The following is a 22,916-nucleotide window of genomic DNA, read 5'->3' on the forward strand; positions in this document are numbered from 1 at the left end:
TTACTGTGATTGGTTTAGGAGCCCCGCCTCACAGTTGACCTTTTCCAGGATTGGATGGAGGATCTGCCTGGTAACTGCTAAAATTCTAGAAGATAGAGGTTCAGATGGGGCTTCCTGATCAATCACAGCCAGGAGAGGTATGCCCCCTTCGGACACTGGGCCCTGTGCTATGAACCTCTCAGATCGAGTAAACCTGTGGCATCTGCGACAGTACCAGAATTGGAGACAATGAGCAGACCTGGGTGGTGTCAGATGCGTGCAAATACTGAGCCCTGGCTGAGAGCAGGGCGGAGTGGCCAATAGTTGAGACCCCAAGTGATGCCACTAAATTTCCTATTTGAAAATTTCCTGCTAGGTGAGAATGAACATTGGTTTCATGGAAGGGTAAACAGGTGCCCTTTGAGAAGTAAGCAGGTCTCCTTTTAGACATTGAGACCCTGGGCTGGGACCCTTTCCATATCTCACCCTTTGTATATTTACCTTTCTGTTTATATATTCTATGTTTATATCCTTCTTTGTTATTAAAGTTATTATTGTAGTTATGTCGTTTCCGTGAGTCCTCTTATGACCATTCCCATGAATTATAGAACCCAAATAGAGAAAGAGTGCCATGGGGAACAGCTGGTGTCAGAAATAGTGGAGAAGTTGGAGAATGGGGGTATATTTGACCTCTGCCTCAGAGGAACTATCTTGGTGCTGATTCTTAAGGTCAGGGTTATCGTTTCAACTGGTGTCAAAGAAAGTTTTCTACATCTCAGAATTTGTAACAGGGCACCCATTTCTTCTTCTGCTTCTATCTGATCTTCTTTCATAGTCATATCTCTCTCAGATCACAATTTTGAAAAGTTCTCTGCTTTTAAGGGCACATGTGATTTGACTGGGCCCACAAGAATAATCCAGGATAAACTTTCCCATCTCAAGGTCCATAACTTCAATCATGTCTGCAAAATCCCGTTGACCATATAAGGTGCATTACTGCAGATTCTTGAAATTATCATGTGACTGCCTCTGAGAGGCCATTATTTTGCCTATCACACCCCATCTTTTGTTGTTTCCTTCCCTCAACTCTGGAAGATACAGAAGATGGAGGGAGTTAAACTGATTGAGTGACCATCACTACCTAACACTGCTGATCCCAGATTCTCAGTAACCTATACTGATGAAGCAGGAAGTGTGATAAATTAGATATAAGACTAAAGTTTAATTTTGGCCTTGAAAATGCTCTGTAATATCTCAAAAAGAATATTAGTTCTTCAGAAAATTATGCTATCTTCCCAGGATGACATAAAGGGGTGGAAAACAGTGACTTGAATTCCCTTGATTGAAATCAAAAGTCAGGTCAAAAGAAAATAATTTCCCATTTATGTACTCCAATAAATTCAAGCCATTTAATAAACCAGTTACACATCTTTTGGACAGTTTAGTATTGTAATGTGTTATTTTATTACATTATTAGTTGCAAGCTTATTAAGAAATGGGATAATATTATATTCATCCACAACAGACCTATTTTCCCTCTGTGCTGGGATTATAATGATAGGAAAAAAAGCATCAGTGCTCTTGCTCATCAGGCAACTCTACCTAATGACATATTTTGATGCAGTTAAAAAAAAATAATTTCATAAGAATGAAACTTAGTTTTTTATGTCAGACATCATAGAAATTACTTTAGAATTGTTATGTTTAAACCTTATACACACACAAATATTTTTCCATCACTGTCTTTATTATACATATGAGGGACCTGAAGTTTAATGAGGTTAAAAAGTTTTTTGATTTAACATTGCCAGTTGCTGACAGAGGTGACTTGAATTAGCATCTGCCTTTTTTTTTGCTACAAAGTATGGAGTTCTATTTTTTTCTCCCATGGTTTCCATAGAAATACCTTTCTGGATACACAAACAGCAAGAAAAAATTCCAGATTCCACTAAAAACTTTACAGCAGGATATTCTGAAAGTTGATCTCATCACTTTTTAAAAGTGTGAATGTAATTAAGATTAGACAAGTATACTCTCACTCTCACACTATATATATATATATCCATGCATATACATATATAAATATTCTTTTAAAGATTGTATCAGATATTATTTTCAGAGAGATAGAGTTAAAAAGTTTATCTTGAAATAAAGAATGCAATGCATAGCATTTTGGAAGTATATACCTAATGGCTAGGGTCCCATTTTTTAATTTTGAAAGAAATTTTTGGAACAAGAGAGTCAATTATATCACCTATGTAAAAATGAAAGAAGCTATAAAAAAGGCTTCAACACGAGATCTCAGTGTTTGTGCTTTATTATATATATAATAGTTGTGAAAATATTGTTTCCAAACAGTAAAAAAAAAAAAAAAACAGTTAGCATACATTAAAGTGAATATTGTTGTTGTTAGGTGCCATCAAGTCGATACCGACTTATAGGAACAATATGTACCACAGAACAAAACACTGCCTGGTCCTGTGCTGTGGTCACCATCATTGTTAAGCATGAGCCCGTTGTTGCAGCCACTATGTCAATCCATCTCATTGAAGGTCTTCCTCTTTTCTGCTGACTCTGTACTTTACCAAGCATGATGTCCTTCTCCAGGGACTGATTCCTTGTGATAACACGTTCAAAATATGTAAGACGCAGTCTCACCATCTTTGTTTCTAAGGAGCATTCAGGTTTCACTTTTCTGAAGACAGATTTGTTCATTCTTTTGACAGTCCACAGTATATTCTTCAGCAACACAATTCAAAAGTGTCAATTCTTTCTCAGTTTTCCTTATTCATTGTCCAGCTTTCACATGCATTTGATGCAATGGAAAATACCAGGTCAGGTGCACCTTAGTCTTCAAGGTGACATCTTTGCTTTTCAACACTTTAAAGAGGTCCTTTGCAGCAGATTTGTCCAATGCAATGGGTGTTCTGATTTTTTGACTGCTGCTTCCATGGATGTTGATTGTGGATCCAAGTAAAATGAAACCCTTGACAGCTTTAGTCTTTTCTCCATTTATCCTGATGTTGCTTATTGGTCCAGTTGTGAGGATTTTTGTTTTCTTTATATTGAGGCGTATTCCATGCTGAAGGCTGTGGTCTTTGATTTTCATTAGTAAGTGCTACAAGCCCTCTTCACTTTCAGCAAGCAAGGCGTGTCATCTGCATAACAAAGGTTTTTAACGAGTCTTCCTTCCTCCAATCCTGATGCCCTGTTCTTCTTCATATAGTCCAGCTTCTCAGATTATTTGTTCATCATACAGCTTTAATAGGTATGGTGAAAGGATACAACCCTGATGCACACCTTTCCTGACTTTAAACCACACAGTATCCCCTGTTCTGTCCGAACAACTGACTCTTGATCTGTGTACAGGTTCCTCATGAGCACAATTGTTTGGGAATTCCCATTCTTCACAATGTTATCCATAATTTGTTATGATCCACAGAGTCGAATGCCTTTGCACAGTCAATAAAACACAGGTAAACATCCTTCTGGTATTCTCTGCTTTCAGCCAGGATCCATCTGACATCAGCAATGATACCCCTGGTTTCAAGTCTTCTTCTGAATCCAGGCTGAATTTCTGGCAGTTCCCTGTCAATATACTGCTGCAGCCAGTTTTGACTGATCCTTAGCAAAATTTTGCTTGTGTGTGATATTAATGATATTGTTTGATAATTTTGGGAATTAGTTGGGTCACCTTTCTTGGAAATAGGCATAAATATGGATGTCTTCCAGTCAGTTGGCCAGGTAGCCATCTTCCAAATTTCTTGGCATAGGCAAGTGAGCACTTCCAGTGTTGAAACTGTTTGCTGAAACATCTCAACTGATATTCTGTCACTTCCTGGAGCCTTGTTTTTCCCCAGTGTCTTCAGTGCAGCTTGGACTTCTTCCTTCAGTACCATCAGGTCCTGATCATATGCTACCTCTTGAAATGTTTGAGCATCAACCAATACTCAAAAAAAAAGAATTTCACTTTTATATCTGTGTTATAAACTGTGTGTACATAGTATCTTTATGAGTTGAAACCAACTTGATGGCACCTAAGAGCAACAACAGCTAATTTGAATTAAATGACATTTGTATACTACATTTAACAACTGCAGAAGGTAGAATTTCTGTTACTGCAAATGGAATATAACCTAATATAGACCAAATGACTGGCTTTAAAAAAGAGACACAACAAATTTCAAAATATATTATCTAACCACAATAGTTTTAAACATAAAAAATTGAAAAAAAATCCCTAAATTTTAGTAAATAAAAATATCAATTAAATAATAAATGGATCCAAAAAGGATCACAAGGGGAATTTGAAAAATTGTTAAATTGAATGATAATGGAAATAGAAAAGTTTAAAATCAACAGTATGCAACTAAAGTCATGCTCATAAGTAAACTATAGCTTCAATTTGTCATATACAGTTTTTTTAAAACAGTTTAAAATAAATGTAAGTAGGAAAAAACAAAGCAAATTAAACCCAAAGTAATAAGAAGAAAATCATAAAGGTAATAGCATGAATAAACAAATTTTAGAAAGTAAATAATGGAGAAATTTTGAAAAGCCAAAACTGATTTCATGAGAGGTTATTAAAATTGATAAACATCTAGAATAGCTGATTTAAAAAAATAAAAATAAATAAAGCTTTTACAAGAAATATAAGGGAGGTGGGGTCAAGACGGCTGACTACGTAGAACTACCAGGGATCCCTCTTGCAACAAAGACTCAGAAAACCAAGTGAATCAATCACATACATGACAATCTACGCACCCTGACCATCAAACACAGAACTAAGGAGTTGACCTGAGTGACAAGGGAGTGAAAAGTTGTGCAGTGAAGCAGCGACCACTTCTGAAACTGGCATCCCCCGCCACTGCCTTGAGCCCTCACAGTTCCCTGGTGCCAGAGCAGTTGGGCTGATCGCAGCTTACTGAGATGGGGTAAGCACAGGATTCAGCCCTATCCCCTAAACCCCTGGAGTAAGCTTGGCAGAGACTCAGCTAGGGCAAGCAGGCTGCACACTGAGGTGGCTGACAGGAGAACGAGAACCCAAGGGGAAGCAGTGGCTATTTTTGGAGCCTGGAGCCAGTGTCCCAGTCAGAAAATCTTGGCGCTGGGCTTTGGACCAAGCGCTGAGGAGCACATCACGGCTTCCTGAGACGGCACAAGCACAGGATGCAGCCCTAACCCCCTGGAGTAACCTCAGACAGAAACCCAGCCAGTGCACGCAGGCTGCACACCAATGCAGCTGACAGGAGAAGGAGAAATCACAGGGAAGCAGCAACTGGTTTTGGAGCCTGGAGCACAGTATCCCAGTCAGAAAACCTTGGCACTGGGCTTTGGACTAGGAGTGGAGGAGGTGATCATGGCTTTCTGAGATAGCTCAAGCACAGGATGCAGGCCTGACCCTCAGGTGCAATCTCAACCCAGCTAGCTCACACAGGCTACACACCGCTCTGGAATCTCAGATAAAACAGTCTTCACCAAACAAGATAAGTAACTTTGTCTATATTGCCAAGCTACTCTCTCCTATCTGATCTATCTGATCCCTCTCCTCCTTGCCCCAGGCAGCTTCATTAACATCGGAACTTCCTGGGCCAGGGCAAGGGAGTGAAGTGCTCTCCAGGTATTTTTTTTTTCTTACCCATTCTCATGGCCTGAGAGAAGCAGCAATTAAAAATCCTGGAGAGAAAAATGCTTCCCTGACTTCCCTAAACTGGAATAATAATACACAACCAGCTCCAGGCAAGCAAAAGAGATCCACAGTCTCTGGCTTTCATCCCTATAGGGAACCAGGTGGCTATTATAATGCAAAGGCAATTCTGATAGAGATCTGATTGTAATTGTTTTAGCAAAGCATGCAAAGACAAGTTTTGGAGGTCTGATACCTCTCTACCTATTAAGCAGAGCCCTCACTGACCCACAGCAGGGAACTGAGGGCTAAAGCTCCACCCACACCACCGAGCCACCTGCTAAAAGGGCCTGAGGATAGTGACACCTACCAATCTTTAAAGGTACAAGCATTGGGTGCCTAAGGTACAGCAGCAAAGCCCACTCACCAAAGTGCTCTGGAAATAGAGACACTCCTACCTCACTGGCACTTGGGGGAAGGCTGTTAGCATCTTGCCTTCCTCAGAATGTCACCCTCTGCTGCTACTACATTCAGATGAATACAACCATCACCACTACTCCTCTAAGTTAATAGGTGACAGCTTACACCACACACTAGATGACCCACAATCAGCACATCTAAGCTGATTCTATTCAAGAACAGTGAACGCACTTATAGGTTCATATATCTGGTAACAGCTCAAACCAGGTGGTAATAGGGCATAAGTGATTCAAAGGCTACAACAATCAAGATAGCACAACCTAGAAGAATCTGGGTATATCAAAACAAAACAAAACAAGAAGACTGAGTGAGCAAATACAAAATAAATCATTACAATATCTTATAGAAGGCTTGGAGGCAGCAGTCAATATCAAATCACATTAAGAAGCAGCCCGTGATTGCTTCTACAAATCCCCAAATTAAAGAATCAAAATCTTTCCCAAATGAAGACACAGTCCTGGAATTACCAGATGTAGGTTATAAAAAAACTAATATACAGAATGCCTCAAGACATCAGGGATGACCTCAGAAATGAAATAAGGCAATCTACAGAAAAAGACAAGGAACACACTGATAAAGCAGTTGAAGAAATCAAAAAGATTATTCAAGAACATAGTGGAAAAATTCATAATCTGCAAGAATCCATAGAGAGAAAGCATACAGAAATCCAAAAGATTAACAGTAAAATTACAGAATTAGACAACTCAATAGGAAGTCAGAGGAGCAGAATCGAGGAATTGGAATGCAGAGTGGGGGAGTTAGAGGATAAGGCAATTGATACCAATATACTTGAAGAAAAATCAGATAAAAGAATTTAAAAAAATGAAGAAACCCTAAGAATCAGGTGGGACTTTATCAAGAAGAATAACTTGTGTGTGATTGTAGCTCCAGAACAGGGAGGGACAACAGAAAATACAGACAGAATAGTTGAAGATCTGTTGGCAGAAAACTTTCCTGGCATCATGAAAGATGAAAGAATATCTATTCAAGATGTTCATTGAACAGCACACAAGATACATCCCAAAAGAAAATCATCAAGGCATATTATCATCAAACTTGCCAAAACCAAAGATAGGACGAAAATTTTAAAAGCAGCCGGGGATAAATGAAAAGTCACCTACAAAGGAGGATCAATAAGAATAAGTTCAGACTACTTGGCAGAAACCGTGCACGCAAGAAGGCAATGGAATGACATATATAGAGCACTGAAGGAGAAAAACTGGCAGTCAAGAATCATATATCCAGCAAAACTCTCTCTCAAGTATGAAGGTGAAATTAAGACATTTTAAGAGAAACACAAGCTTAGAGAAGTTGCAACACCAAACCGAAGCTACAAGAATTACTAAAGGAAATTCTTTGGTCAGAAAATCAATAATATCAGATACCAACACAACACAAGGTCACAGAACATCCTGATATCAACTCAAATAGGGAAATCACAAAAACAAACTGAGATTAATTTAAAAAAGACAAAAATGCTGAAAACAGGGAATCACTGAAGTCATTACAGAAAAGATTATAATATTCAAAAAAGAGGGACTAAATACAGGAGGCATAGATCTTCCATATGGTGAGGAAAACAGGGCGATATAGGATGATATGAGTTAGGTTTTTACTTAGAAAAATAGGGGTAAATATTAAGGTAACCACAAAGAGGTCTAACAATTCCATACTTCAAGAAAAAAAAAAAAAAACAAGATAAACATACTCAGCAAAAATAAATTCAACTACTATGAAAATGAGAAACACAATTTACAAAGAAAAACTTCTCAGCACAAAAAGGTAAGTGGAAAAATGAAATTGTCAACAACACACACAAAAAGGCATCAAAATGACAGCACTAAACTCATTAAAAAAAAAAAAAAACTCATACTTATCTATAATTACACTGAATGTAAATGGACTAAATGCACCAATACAGAGACAGAGAGTCTCAGGCTGGAAAAAAAATACTATCTGTCTATATGCTGCTTAAAAGAGACACACCTTAGACTTAGAGACACAAATAAACTAAAACTTAAAGGATGGAAAAAATATATCAAGCAAACAGCAATCAAAAGAGAACAGTAGTGGAAATATTAATTTCTGACAAAATAGACTTTAAAGTTAAATCCACCACAAAGGATAAAGGAGGACACTACGTAATGATTAAAGGAACAATTTACCAGGAAGATATAACCATATTAAATATTTATGCACCCAATGACAGGGCTGCAAGATATATAAAACAAACTTTAACAGAATTGAAAAGTGAGATACACTGCCACAATTATAGTAGGAGTCTTCAACACACCACTCTGAGAGAAAGATAAGACTTCCATTAAGAAGCTCAATAGAGACACGAAAGACCTAATTGCTACAGTCAACCAACTTGACCTCGTAGACATATACAGAACACTCCACCCAACAGGTGCAAAGTATAGTTTTTATTCTAGTGCGCATGGAACATTCTCTAGAATAGATCACATATTAGGTCATAAAACAAACCTTTGCAGAATCTAAAACATTGAAATTTTACAAAGCATCTTCTTAGACAACAAGGCCATAAAAGTAGAAATCAATAACAGAAAAATCAGGGAAAAGAAATCAAATACTTAGAAGCTGAACAATACCCTGCTCAAAAAAGACTGGGTTATAGAAGATATTAAGGAGGGAATAAAGAAATTCATAGAATGCCACAACACTGAAAATACTTCTACCAAAACCTTTGGGACACAGCAAAAGTAGTGCTCAGATGTCAATTTGTATCCATAAATGCACACATATATAAAGAAGAAAGAGCCAAAATCAGAGAACTGTCCCTATGACTTGAACAAATAGAAAATGAGCAACAAAAGAATCTGTCAGGCACCAGAAGAAAACAATAAAAATCAGAACTGAACTAAATGAAGTAGAGAACAGAAAAAAAAGTGAAAGAATTAACAAAGCCAAAAGCTGGTTCTTTGAAAAAATTAACAAAATTGATAAACCATTGGCCAGACTGACTAAAGAAATATAGGAAAGGAAACAAATAACTCAAATAAGAGATGAGATAGGCCATATCACAACAGACCCAACTGAAATTAAAAGAATCGTACCAGATTACTATGAAAAACTGTACTCTAACAAATTTGAAAACATAGAAGAAATGGATGGATTCCTAGAAACACACTACCTACCTAAACTAAAACAGCAGTACAACTAAATAGACTCATAACAAAAAAAGATTGAAAAAGTAATGAAAATCTCCTAATAAAAAAAAAATCCCTGGCCCGGATGGCTTCACTGCAGAGTTCTACCAAACTTTCAGAGAAGAGTTAACACCACTACTACTAAAGGTATTTCAAAGCGTAGAAAATGACGGAATACTGCCTAACTCATTCTATGAAACCACCATATCCCTGATACCAAAACCAGGTAAAGACACCACAAAACAAGAGAATTACAGACCTATATCCCCCATGAACATAGATGCAAAAATCCTCAACAAAATTCTAGCCAATAGAATTCAACAACATATCAAAAAAATAATCCACCATGACCAAGTGGGATTTATACCAGGTATGCAAGGTTGGTTCAATATTAGAAAAACCATTGACGTAATCCACCATATAAATAAAACAAAAAACAAAAACCACATGATCTTATCAATTGATGCAGAAAAAGCATTTGACAAAGTCCAACACCCATTCGTGATAGAAACTCTCAGCAAAATAGGAATTGAAGGAAAATTCCTCAACATAATAAAGGGCATCTATACAAAGCCAACAGCCAACATCATCCTAAATGGAGAGAGCCTGAAAGCATATCCTTTGAGAACGGGAACCAGACAAGGATGACCTTTATCACCACTCTTATTCAACATTGTACTGGAAGTCCTAGCCAGAGAGATTAGGCTAGACAAAGAAATAAAGGGCATCCAGATTGGCAAGGGAGAAGTAAAATTATCTCTATTTGCAGACGACATGATCTTATACACAGAAAACCCTAAGGAATCCTCCAGAAAACTACTGAAACTAACAGAAGAGTTCAGCAGAGTCTCAGGTTATAAGATAAACATACAAAAATCACTAGGATTCCTCTACATCAACAAAAAGAACATTGAAGAGGAAATCACCAAATCAATACCATTCACAGTAGCCCCCAAGAAGATAAAATACTTAGGAATAAATCTTACAAAAGATGTAAAAGAACTATACAAAGAAAACTACAAGGTCCTACTGCAAGAAACTAAAAGAGACCTACATAAGTGGAAAACCATACCTTGCTCATGGATAGGAAGACTTAACATTATAAAAATGTCTATTCTACCAAAAGCCATCTATACATACAATGTACTTCTGACCCAAATTCCAACTACATTTTTTAATGTGATGGAGAAACAAATCACCAACTTCATATGGAAGGGAAAGAAGCCCCGGATAAGTAAAGCATTACTGAAAAAGAAGAAGAAAGTGGGAGGCTTCACTCTGCCTGATTTAAGAACCTATTATATAGCCACAGTAGTCAAAACAGCCTGGTACTGGTACAATGACAGATGCATAGACCAAAGGAACAGAATTGAGAACTCAGATATAAATCCAACCATGAATGAGAAGCTGATATTTGACAAAGGCCCAGTGTCAGTTAATTGGGGAAAAGGTAGTCTTTTGAACAAATGGTGCTGGCATAACTGGATATCCCTCTGCAAAAAACTGAACAGGACCCATACCTCACACCATGCACAGAAACTAACTCCAAATGGATCAAAGATCTAAACATAAAGTCTAAAAAAATAAAGATCACGGAAGAAAAAACAGGGACAACGTTAGGAACACTAATACAAGGGGTAAACAGAATACAAAACATTACTAAAAATGACGAAGAGAAGCCAGATAACTGGGAGCTCAAAAAATCAAACACCTATGCTCATCTAAAGACTTCACCAAAAGAGTAAAAGGACCACCTATAGACTGGGAAAAAATTTTCAGTTAAGACATCTCCAACCAGTGCCTGATCTCTAACATCTACATGATTCTGCTAAAACTCAACCACAAAAAGACAAACAACCCTATTAAAAAGTGGGCAAAGGAAATAAAGAGGCACTTCATGAAAGAAGACATTCAGGTGGCTAACAGATACATGAGGAAATGCTCTTGATCATTAGCCATTAGAGAAATGCAAATTAAAACTACAATAAGATTCCACTCCACGCCAATAAGGCTTGCATTAGTCCAAAAAACGCAAAATTATAAATGTTAGCGAGGATGTGGAGAGATTGGAACACTTATACACTGCTGGTGGGAGTGTCAAATGGTACAACCACTTTGGAAATCAATTTGGTGTTTCCTTAAAAAGCTAGAAATAGAACTACCACATGACCCAGCAATCCCACTCTTCAGAATATATCCTAGAGAAATAAGAGCCTTTACATGAACAGATATATGTGCACCCATGTTTATTGAAGCACTTTTTACATTAGCAAAAAGATGGAAGCAACCAAGGTGTCCATCAATGGATGAATGGATAAATAAATTATGGTATATTCACACAACAGAATACTATGAATCAATAAAGAACAGTGATGAATCTGTGAAACATTTCATAATATGGAGGCACCTGTAAGGCATTATGCTGAGTGAAATTAGTCGGTTGCAAAAGGACAAATATTGTTTAAGACCACTATTATAAGATCTTGAGAAATAGTTTAAACTGAATTGAACACATTCTTTTGTGTTTACGAGAGGGGGGTGGGAGGGAGGGTGGGAGAGGATTATTTACTGATTAGATAGTAGATAAGACTTACTTTAGGTGAAGGGAAAGACAACACTCAATACGGGGAGGTCAGCACAACTGGACTGAACCAAAAGCAAAGAAGTTTCCTGAATAAACTGAATGCTTCGAAGGTCAGTAAAGCAGGGACAGGCGTTTGGGGACTATGGCTACAGGGGACATCTAAGTCAATTGACAAAATAAAATCTATTAAGAAAACATTCTGCATCCTACTTTGAAGTGTGGTGTCTGAGGTCTTAAACGCTAGCAAGCGGCCATCTAAGATGCATCAATGAGTCTTAACCCACCTGGATCAAAGAAGAATGAAGAACACCAAGGTCACAAGGCAATTATGAGCCCAAGAGACAGAAAGGGCCACATGAACTAGAGACTACATCATCCTGAGACCAGAAGAACTAGATGGTGCCCGGCCACAACCGATGACTGCCTTGACAGGGAACACAACAGAGAAACCTGAGGGAGCAGGAGAACTGTGGGATACGGACCCCAAATTTTCATAAAAAGTCCAGACTTAATGGTCTGACTGAGACTAGAAGGACCCCGGCGGTCAGGCTCCCGAAACCTGCTGCTGGCCCAGGACAGGATCCATTCCCGAAGTCAACTCATCGGACATGGATTGGACTGGACAATGGGTTGGAGAGAGATGCTGAAGAGGAGTGAGCTGCTTGCATCAGGTGGACACTTGAGATTATGATGGCATCTCCTATCTGAAGGGGAGATGGGAGGGTAGAGGGGGTTAGAAACTGGCAAAATGGTCATGAAAGGAGAGACTGGAAGGAGGGGGCGGGCTGACTCATTAGAGGGCGAGTAAGTGGGAGTATGTAATAAGATATATATAAGCTTATGTGTGACAGACTGACTTGATTTGTAAACTTTCACTTAAAGCACAATAAAAATTATATAAAAAAAGAAATATCGGAAATGAAAAAGAACATACCACTGTATACCTTGCAAGCATCTGAAAGAAAACAACAGAAACATAAGAATATCTATGTGCCATTAAGTTGTCTATTGTTGTTAGGTGCTGTTGAGTCGGTTTTGACCATAGTAACCCTATTTACAACAGAAGGAAATGCAGCCTTATGGTCCCTAGATGGTGCTTAACCATTTGCACTGTTTAGTGTCCCTAAATGGTGCAAGTGGTTAAGCACTGGACTACTAACCAAAAGGTTGATGGTCCAAAGGCAGTCAATGGCAATGCAGGAGAAAGCCTTGTGATCTGCTTCCATGAAGACTGCAGCCAAGAAAATCCTATGGAGCTCAGTTCTACTGCGTAGCACATGCCTTGAGTTGGAATCAACTCTGTAGGCTAAGGGTTTTGTTTGTTTGGTTGTATACCATCAAGTTAAAATATAGATATTTGGATATATATATATTTTTTTCTTTGAATACCAGACCAAATCTGACACACAATGAAAAAGAAAACATTAGTTGCTCAAATTTATCTTATAAAAATGATGCCATAAACAAAAATCTTCCAACAGGGGAAAAAAAATAAAAGCCCATAGGGCTGCACTGATGTTCCCGTAAACATTAAAGAAAGAAACAATGTCAGTCTGTTAGAAATCATTTCAGAAAATAAGGGAGAAAACATTTTCCAATGCATTTTATAAGACCCAGTCCAGGGTAAGCTTGCTGTTCAAATCTGAAATGGAAATTATAAGATCTGAAAATTATAGACCAAATTCATCATGAAATTAGATGCAAAAGTTCTTAACAAAATGTTAGTGGACTGAGTGGAAACAAGTTGCTTTAACACTTGAAATTAATTAAATTTACTATTTTTTATGTATGTAGAATAAAGGTATAAAACCACATGATCATGTCAAAGATAAAAAAAAATTAAGAAAAATTTACGTCTATTGATGATTTAAAAAAAAAAAAAACAACTTGGAATAGAAAGATAGATCTTTGATTCATTAGCAGCCATCTCCAAAACTATCAAATGATAATATCATATTTAATAGTGCAACACAAAAAGCTTTCCCCTAAAATCAGTAAAAAGGCTAGAATTATACACTCTTACCAATTCTATCCCACATTTTAATAGAAATTCTAGTCAGTTAATTAGCTAATCAATCAATCAATATATGGCTACGGATCTAAAAGCTACAAATAAAACTGCCTTAACTCATAAATATGGACATTTATCTAGAAAAACCTAATAATGGATAAGGAAAATAAACTAGTAGATATAATAAGTAAATGTATCATGGTTTTAAAAAGCAAGGTAGGAATGCAAAAATCTCCGCTAAAAACGCGCTGCCGTCTTTCAGTTCCGTCTCATAGCGACCCTGTAGGACAGAGGAGAACTGCCCCATAGGGTTTCCAAAGAGCATCTGTTGGATTCAAACTGCTGACCTTTTGTTTCACAGCCCTAGCTCTTAACCGCTATGCCGCCAGGGTTTCCAAAAATCAGTGCTGTATATTTCCATATACTAGCATTAATTAATAAAAAAAAAAATTAATTAGAAAGTAATAATTACTGGCTTGAAAATCAATACCTGAGTGGTATAAATGGTTTGTACTGAACTTCTAATCTAAAGGTTGGTGGTTCAAACCCACCCAGAGACTTTGCTTGCGTAAAGATTACAGCCAAAAAACCCTTATGGAGCAGTTCTACCCTTTGACACATGGGGTAGCCATGAGTTGAAACTGAATTGGGTTTTGTTTTTTGTTTATTTAGAGAGTAGAGTAGGCTCCCTGGGTGGTGCAAACAGTTAAGTGCTGAACTGCTAGCCAAAAGGTTGGCAGTTCAAACGCATCCAGAGGCACCTTGGAAGACAGGCCTGTTGATCCTAAAGGTAGAAAGAAATGAATAAGGGCAACACAGAGTTTAATAATGGAAAGAGTGGGAGCAAGCACCTTCTATAATGCTTGTTAGTTTTATCTTTTTTTTTTTTTCTAATTTTAGCTTTTGAAACTATTACCATGTAATGCTCTGATTAAAAATTAACATTGAAGCAGAAAATCACAGTTTTTGCATTTCTCACTCAGTGACTTTTGAAACATACTTAATATAAAAAACCCAAAATCTCAAACATGTTCCACAAGGCCTGTATCTTTGTCTCTGCCTGTATTTGTAGTCTTACTTCATAACACTCACTGGACTTCAGCAATGTTTTTAAAATGAATTTTTGTAATTATTAAATTTCATTAGTCATTTCTTGCCCTGGGCTTGCCCCAAAAGGTATCACTTTTTCCTCAGTCCTCACTTGGGGAACTAATTCATCTTGAGGCTGTAGATTTTTCTGACCCCAAGTCCTCAGATCACCCTGGTAAATTTCAGGCCACCTATGATTTTCCTACTTAGCACTTACCACTCAGCAGAACCATTGGCTTATTGTGGGTACTCAATTAATGTCTGTCTAATGTAAATACTTTTGAAGCAAATGGTCTTACTAACCATAATACTAAAACCACACCTGTTGCCATCATTTCCGACTTATAGCAACCCTATACAACAGAGTAGAACTACCCCATAAGGGTTCCAAGGAGGAGCTGGTGGATTAGAACTGCTGACCTTTTGGTTAGCAGCTGAGCTCTTAACCACTGTACCACCAGGTCAGACATATTAAACCAGAATAAAAAGGACAATAAATCCAAACCATTTAATCATTAACTACTACTTTGATTTAGCATCTGTCTAAAATATAATATCAAAACATGAATAATTTATCTTGCAATGATATGAAGACTCAAGAAATGTAAGGTATTAACTAAAACTTAATATGGTATTCAAAATAAAATAAGTAAACAATGAATGCATACAACTCACAGGGGGTATCAAAATTATTTTAACAGACTTTTATAGTATTCATCATTAAATTGGTCAGTCTAGCCAATGAATATTTAAAATTATTTTGTCATTGTGTTTTTTCAGTTACAATTGTGAAGTATTCAAATATTTCAGAAAACTGTCCTGAACATTCTGAAACAAAATGAATTTTTAAATAAGCAACACTGTGGATTTTAGTGGCATAGGGCAAATCTCAGAATGTAGCAAAGATGTGAGGAATATAACCGTCTAAATCAACATGGATCTCACACCTCATAATAAGTTGCCCTTCTTCCAGTGACCAATGTCATGTGTCAATAAAAAATCTTGTTACAGAGAGGGAGAAATGTACAGAACTCTCTGAATGCTAAAGGAAAACAAAATTAAAAACAACCAATATATTTGAGTATTTCCTATGTGGTAGATATTGTGATGTAGAGAAAAAAATTATTTGCTCATCCACAGAAACAGAACCAGAAATAGGTGGAGCTAGAATTTTATACTCTCAATATCTAAGCCTGTGTTTTAAAGACTGCCCTAGAAGAGCAGAGCTCAAATAAGCAAAGTGAATTGTAAAATTTAAGTTATAATTCATCTGTAGGATGGAATAAAACCAGAGCCTTTTTATCAAGTTAAAAATAACTTATGCAACTGTCTCAGAATCATCCCTTCAAAAGATCTACCACTTCCAATCCAGAGATTGTCATCCTGCCCAGTTGTTATTATTTTTTATTAATTCTCAAGTAGGTTTCCATGTTAATATTGGTACATACGACAATAGGAAACCTATTACTTGTTGGGCTCCTACAATACACACACACACACACACACACATATATATATATATATAACCCAGAAAAAACCCAGTGCCGTCAAGTCGATTCCGACTCATAGCAACCCTATAGGTCAGAGTAGAACTGCCCCATAGAGTTTCCAAGGAGCGCCTGGTGGATTTGAACTGCCGACCTTTTGGTTAGCAGCCGTAGCACTTATATACTATATATATATATACACATATATATATCTTCTACTGGCACAATGGTTAGGAGTTCGGCTGCAAACTGAGTGGTTGGCATTTCCAACCCATTCAGCTGCTCCTCAAGAGAAAGACCTGGCAGTTTCCTCCAATAAAGATTAGAGTCTGGGAAACCCTATGGGGCAGTTCTGCCTGTTTCATGGGTCGCTATGAGTCAAAGCAGAAGACATAGGAAAGAAAGAAATAGACTCGACGACAACTAACATCAACATTATATATACTATATATATATATATTCTTAAAGGATCTTTTTCCACATTTTAAAAATTATAAACTAAAGTGCAGAAAGTTTTCAGTTACTTGTTAAAAGATGTATGGCTAGGAATTGGAAAAAGGTGACTGGAACTCATGACACTCTGATTTCAAGATTAGTTGTGTTTCCTCTCTTCTACTCTACAGCCTTATGCACAGGTAGTAAAATAGTTGAAATTACTACTTTTTAAAATGCAGCTTCACCATTAATAAAGACCTCTAGGTCCCACAGTTTTTTTTTTTAATTATTTATTGTCTTTAAGTGAATGTTTACAATCAAGTCAGTCTCACACACAAAAATTTATACACACTGTATTGTGTACTCCTAGCTGCTCTCCCCCTAATGAATCAGTACACTCCTCTTCTCCACCTTGTATTCCCCGTGTCCATTCAACCAACTCCTCTACCCCTCTGCCTTCTCAGCTCTCCTCCAGACAGGAGCTGTCCATAGGCTCTCATCCGTCTACTTGAGCCAAGAAGCTCACTCCTCAACAGTATTATTTACTGTCTTATAGTCCAGTGCAATCTCTCTTTGAAGGGTTGGCTTCAGAAATGGTTCCAGTCTTGGGCTAACAGAGGGTCCAGGGACTGTGACCTCCAGGGTGCCTCCAGTCTCAGTCAGATCATTAACTCTGGTCATTGTATGAGAATTTGAGGTCTGCATCCCTGGAGAAGGACATCATACTTGGCAGAGTACAGGGTCAGCGGAAAAGAGGAAGACCCTCAACAAGCTGGATTGACACAGTGGCTGCAACAATGAGCTCAAGCATAACGATTGTAAGGATGGCACAGGACCGGGCAGCATTTCGTTCTGTTGTGCACAGGGTCGCTATGAGTCGGAACTGACTCGATGGCACCTAACAACAACAACAACAACAGCATCCCACTGTTCTCCTCCTCTATCAGGGATTTTCTGTTGTGTTCCCTATCAGGGCAGTCATCAGTGGTAGCCAGGTACCATCTAGTTCTTCTGGTCTGAGGCTAATGTAGTCTCTGGTTTATGTGGCCCTTTCTGTCTCTTGGGCTTGTATTTACCTTGTGTCTTTAGTGTTCTTCATTCTCCTTTGCTCCAGATGGGTTCAGACAAATTGATGCATCTTAGATGGCCACTTGCTAGCATTTAAGATTCCAGACTCCACTCACCAAAGGGTGCCACATTTTTGTAATATCTGAGAATATTTTGATTAGAATAAAATATTCAAATCAATGCTCATAATATATATTCAGTACTCAGTGCAAAATCCTAATGAGAACAGAGTTTTTAAAACCTAATTACTGATGAAGCTATGCACTGAAAAGCGTTAACAATTATTTCATGAATTCAGATAACTTATTTATTTGTGTTTAGATTCAGTATGTTCAGAAAGATGTGATGACTCATTCCTCTCCAGCTTTTTCTTTAAATTTGCAAAATGGGTATTGATTGGACCCCTCATTATACAGAGGAGAAGTTAAGTGATTTGCCTAAGGTCACACAGATGCAAGCACCATATCCATAAATAACATGCAATGAAAATTGTAAAATGAGTGATAGTTGATATCCTGGCTATCCAAATATGTGTTGGAATTCTAGCCCCTATACTTGTGAATATATTGGAGCCCTGGTGGCATGGTGGTTAAAAAGCTTGACTGCTAACCAGAAGGTCAGCAGTTTGAATCCACCAACCATTCCTTGGAAACCCTATGGAACAGTTCTACTCTGTCCTATTGGGTCGCTATAATTGGGAATTGATTTGATGACAATGGGTTTTCTATACTGTGGACATAATCTTATTTGGAAATAAGTTTTTCCTCCTTAAGTTAATTAGGCAATTATTAGTGTAGGTTGCATCCAAAACAAGAATAGACACTGAGATAAGCAAATATAAACCGAGGAGGATAGATATTACATGAAGATGGCCGAGGAACCGAGGATTACCTGCTATTAAAAGCTGAATTAGACAAAGAAGGACCTCCACTTAAAGCCACACTCTATATTTGTGCTGCTAGCTTCCTGAACTATGAGCAAATAAAGCCACTCTCTTGTGGGATTTCTGTTGTAGTAGCACTAAGAAACAAAGACAACAGCTTAATTTATTATTTCTTCCTTAATAAAATAGGTTAGCATCTTCTTTCAGCTTTTATTCATTATGTCATGCCAATATCTTTGTTAATGTTTTTCTTATCAAGACTTGCTTCTTGCTAGGATATTAAATGGCACCATCAACAGATGGATCCTGGTCAAATCTTTAAAACAAATATGAAAGCCTCTGTTTACATAAAGGCTGAATTATCTATTATCCAAATGGTCAGTCCTAATCTTCACAAGTTTTGTCAGACACTAGAGGTTATCTACTAAATTGTTGTCTTTCCCTACATTCCCAAATAGAACCTCACTTTTCTTCTAGGGCCAGTGCATCCAGCCTGAAAGAATGATTCATGATTTATTTAGTCCAGCTAAGATGGCCTTATCTTTTTTGCAATGATTGTTCCAGGACTGAGTTATGACCTATTTCTCACCATAAAGATATATCACTTACTAAAAAGAAAGTGGTACGTGAAAAAAAAGTCTTACGAAGCCATTTTGGGACCGTGAAAGTAGACATTTTCACATACTAGGGATGGTAGAGTAGAAAGAGAGAGTTTCCATCCTTAGTCCCAATGTCACCTATTCAACCTCAATGTCACCAGTTTGTTGTTAAGGAAATATGTTTTACAATAATCTTAGCCCAAAGTATGCCTTATCAATAGCAAAGCGTATTATGCAGGCAATACATTCTATCAATTGTTTGTGCATCTATAAGAGATTGCTGATTAAAGTAGTATTTTTGCCTCAAGAGTAATTTTTAGCTAGCACCTGATAAAGAATAAATAATTACTAACTGTCTACTCTGCCATGTACTATAGTTTTTATGAATACAGTACTTAACAATACAAGCCTGTCCCTTCCCTTGTGGTCCTTATATTCTATGGGAGATACACCATACACGAAATAAATAAGTTAAATGTATCACATATTTGATACTGATGTGAATAAAATAAAGCTGGCAAATTAGAAGATGCTGGGGGCAGATGTAAATAAAGTGGTTAGGGAAAGAATCACTGAGAAGATAATACTTGAAGGATATGTGAAAGTTAAAGACCTGGATAATTGGGAGAAGGGCAATCTGACTAGCAGGGTCAGCAATGTTCACAGAAAATAAGCGGTCTTGTGCATAGGAAGAGCCCTGGTGGAGCAGTTGTTAAGAACTCAGCTGCTAACCAAAAGATCAGTAGTTTGAATCCACCAGCCACTCCCTGGAAACTTTATAGGGCAGTTCTACTCTGTCCTATGGGGTCACTATGAGTCAGAATGGACATCAATGGGTTTGGTTTTGGTTTGGTTTAGTGAGTAGGAAGGCAAGTGCAAAGCAAGTTAGTAGTAGAAGATGAGGTAAAAGTGGTTTCGGGAGCAGAGTGAAGGTGATAAATAGGGCATTTTAAGGAGTTGGAGTTTACTCTGAATAATAAAGGATAACATAGGGGGACTTTGAGAAACAGCATAATATGGCCTAAAATGCTTTAATAAGTTCAATTTTAATGCATTGAAGACAGAATGAAAATAGAAAAGACAGAAGCAGAAATACCAGATAGGAGGATAGCAGAAATACCAGAAAGAGATGATGTTGGTTGGATCCACCAATCTGTGCATTTAATCCCTAAAGAGATATGAATGTTGCTATACATAAATTTTAAACTTAGGAGAATTTTTATCCAGTTTTAGAGAGGTGAAGAAATCAGCAATGGCACTTTGGACAAGGAGATAAAGGATAGTTACAGTAACATTGGTGAGCATGGGATATTTGAATGAGAAAGAGGGGAATCCCTGGTAGGCTCTGTTTATCAGAAACTACAATGGTACTTCATAGACAATAGCAGTCATAGTCACTGTCAACATCTTGCTTAGGTAAGCCTTCTACTTAGTAACTGTACCCACCACTGATTGCAATTTGGTCTGTCAATGTAATGAAACTATTTATTATTTTTTCCTTCTTTATATCCCTTTCCTCTTTTCTCTAAGTTTCTCATCCCCTTTCTGTCCCTAGAACCACCCTCTCTCCAAAAAACTTATACCCAGGTTGAATAATATGTATTATGGAGAAGTTTTAGATAAACGTAGCTTGAAGATTTTTCCAATAGGGGTTTAAATTTGATGTGTTCCTGTGAATCTGAAAATGAATCTTTAACCTCAAGCTGTTATAGTCTGAGGGACCGCTGAGCTTCTGATTGAGACATTCACTAAGGCTGAGAATTGCTGATAGGCTTTATCACAAGGAACTCTCAAAACTGGAGTTCGCAGAGGTCCATAAGGGAAGAAATTGAAGATTTCTACTAATTTCAGCAGTCTGAAATTGATCAAATATGTAATCAAAATGCACTGATAATTAATTGGTGATTGTAATGTGAAAGTAGGAGACAAAGAAGAAGGATCTGTAGTTGGAAAATATGACCATGGTGATAAAATGAGGCCTGAGATAACATGATAGAATTCTGCAAGACCGGTGACTTATTCATGGCAAATACCTTTTTTCAACAACATAAACAGTGACAATACATGCGAACCTTGCCTGGAAAGAACAGACAGGTTTCAAATTGATTACATCTGTGGAAAGAGACAATGCAGAAACTCAATATCATCAGTCAGAACAATGTCAGGGATTGACTGTGGAACAGGCCATCAAATGCTCATGTGCAAGTTCAAGTTGAAGCTGAACAGAATTTTAAAAAATTTCATGAGAACCAAAATACGACCTTGAGTATATTTCACCTGAATTCGGATACAATCTCAAGAAGAGATGTGACACATTGAACATTAGTGACTGAAGACTAGACAGGTTGTGGAATTACATGAAGAAAGCAAAAGGTCATTAAAAAGATAGGAAAGAAAGAAAAGACCAAAGTGGATGTCAGAAGAGATTCTGAAAATAGCTCTTGAACATAAAGTAGCTAATGCAAATGGAAGACATAATGATGTAAAAAGATTTCAAAAAAGCAGCTGAGGGAGACAAAGTAAAGTATTATAAAGAAATGTGCAAGGCCTGGAGTTAGAAAACCAAAAAATAAGAACATGCTTGGCATTTTTCAGCTGAAAGAACTAAAGAAAAAAATAAAGCTTCAAGTTGCAATATTGAAGGATCCTATAGGCAAAATATTAAACAACACAGGAATCATCAAAGAAAGATGGAAAAAATACACAAAGTAACTGTACCAAAAAGAATTGACTGATGTTCAGCCATTTCAGGAGGTAGCATATGATCAAGAACTGATGGTATTAAAGGAAGATGTCCAAGCTGCACTGAAGACACTGGCAAAAAACAAGGCTTTAGGAATTGATGGAATACCAATTGAGATGTTTCAAAAAAGAGATGCAAAACTGGAAATCCTCACTCATCTATGCTAAGAAATTTGGAAGAGAGCTACCTGGTAAATCAGTTGGAAGAGATCTATATTTGTGTCCATTCCAAATACGGGTGATCCAGCAGAATGCAGAAATTATCAAACAATACCATGGATATCACATGCAAGTAAAATTTGCTGAAGATAATTCAAAAATGGTTACGGCAGTACATCAACAGGTAACCGCCAGAAATTCAAGCTATGTTCAGAAGAGGACTTGGAACAAGGAATATCTTTACTAGGTCATATGGCTGTTGTCTGAAAGCAGAGACTACAAGGAACATTTTTAGCTATGTTTTATTGACTATGCAAAGGCATAACACTATGTGGATCATGACAAATTATGGATAACATTGTGAAGAATGGGAATTCCAGAATACTTAATCATGCCCATGCAAAACCTGTACATAGACCAAGGGGCAATTGTTTGAACAGAAAAAGGGGATACTGTGTGGTTTAAAATATGGAAAGTTGTGTATAAGGGTTGTATCCCTTCACCATATTTATGCAATCTGTATGCTGAGCAAATAATCCAAGAAACTGGATTATATGAAGAAGAACTCGGCATCAGGACTGGAAGAAGACTCATTAACAACCTA

This window comes from Loxodonta africana, chromosome 2 (assembly GCF_030014295.1).
Source record: "Loxodonta africana isolate mLoxAfr1 chromosome 2, mLoxAfr1.hap2, whole genome shotgun sequence".
Taxonomy (NCBI): domain Eukaryota; kingdom Metazoa; phylum Chordata; class Mammalia; order Proboscidea; family Elephantidae; genus Loxodonta; species Loxodonta africana.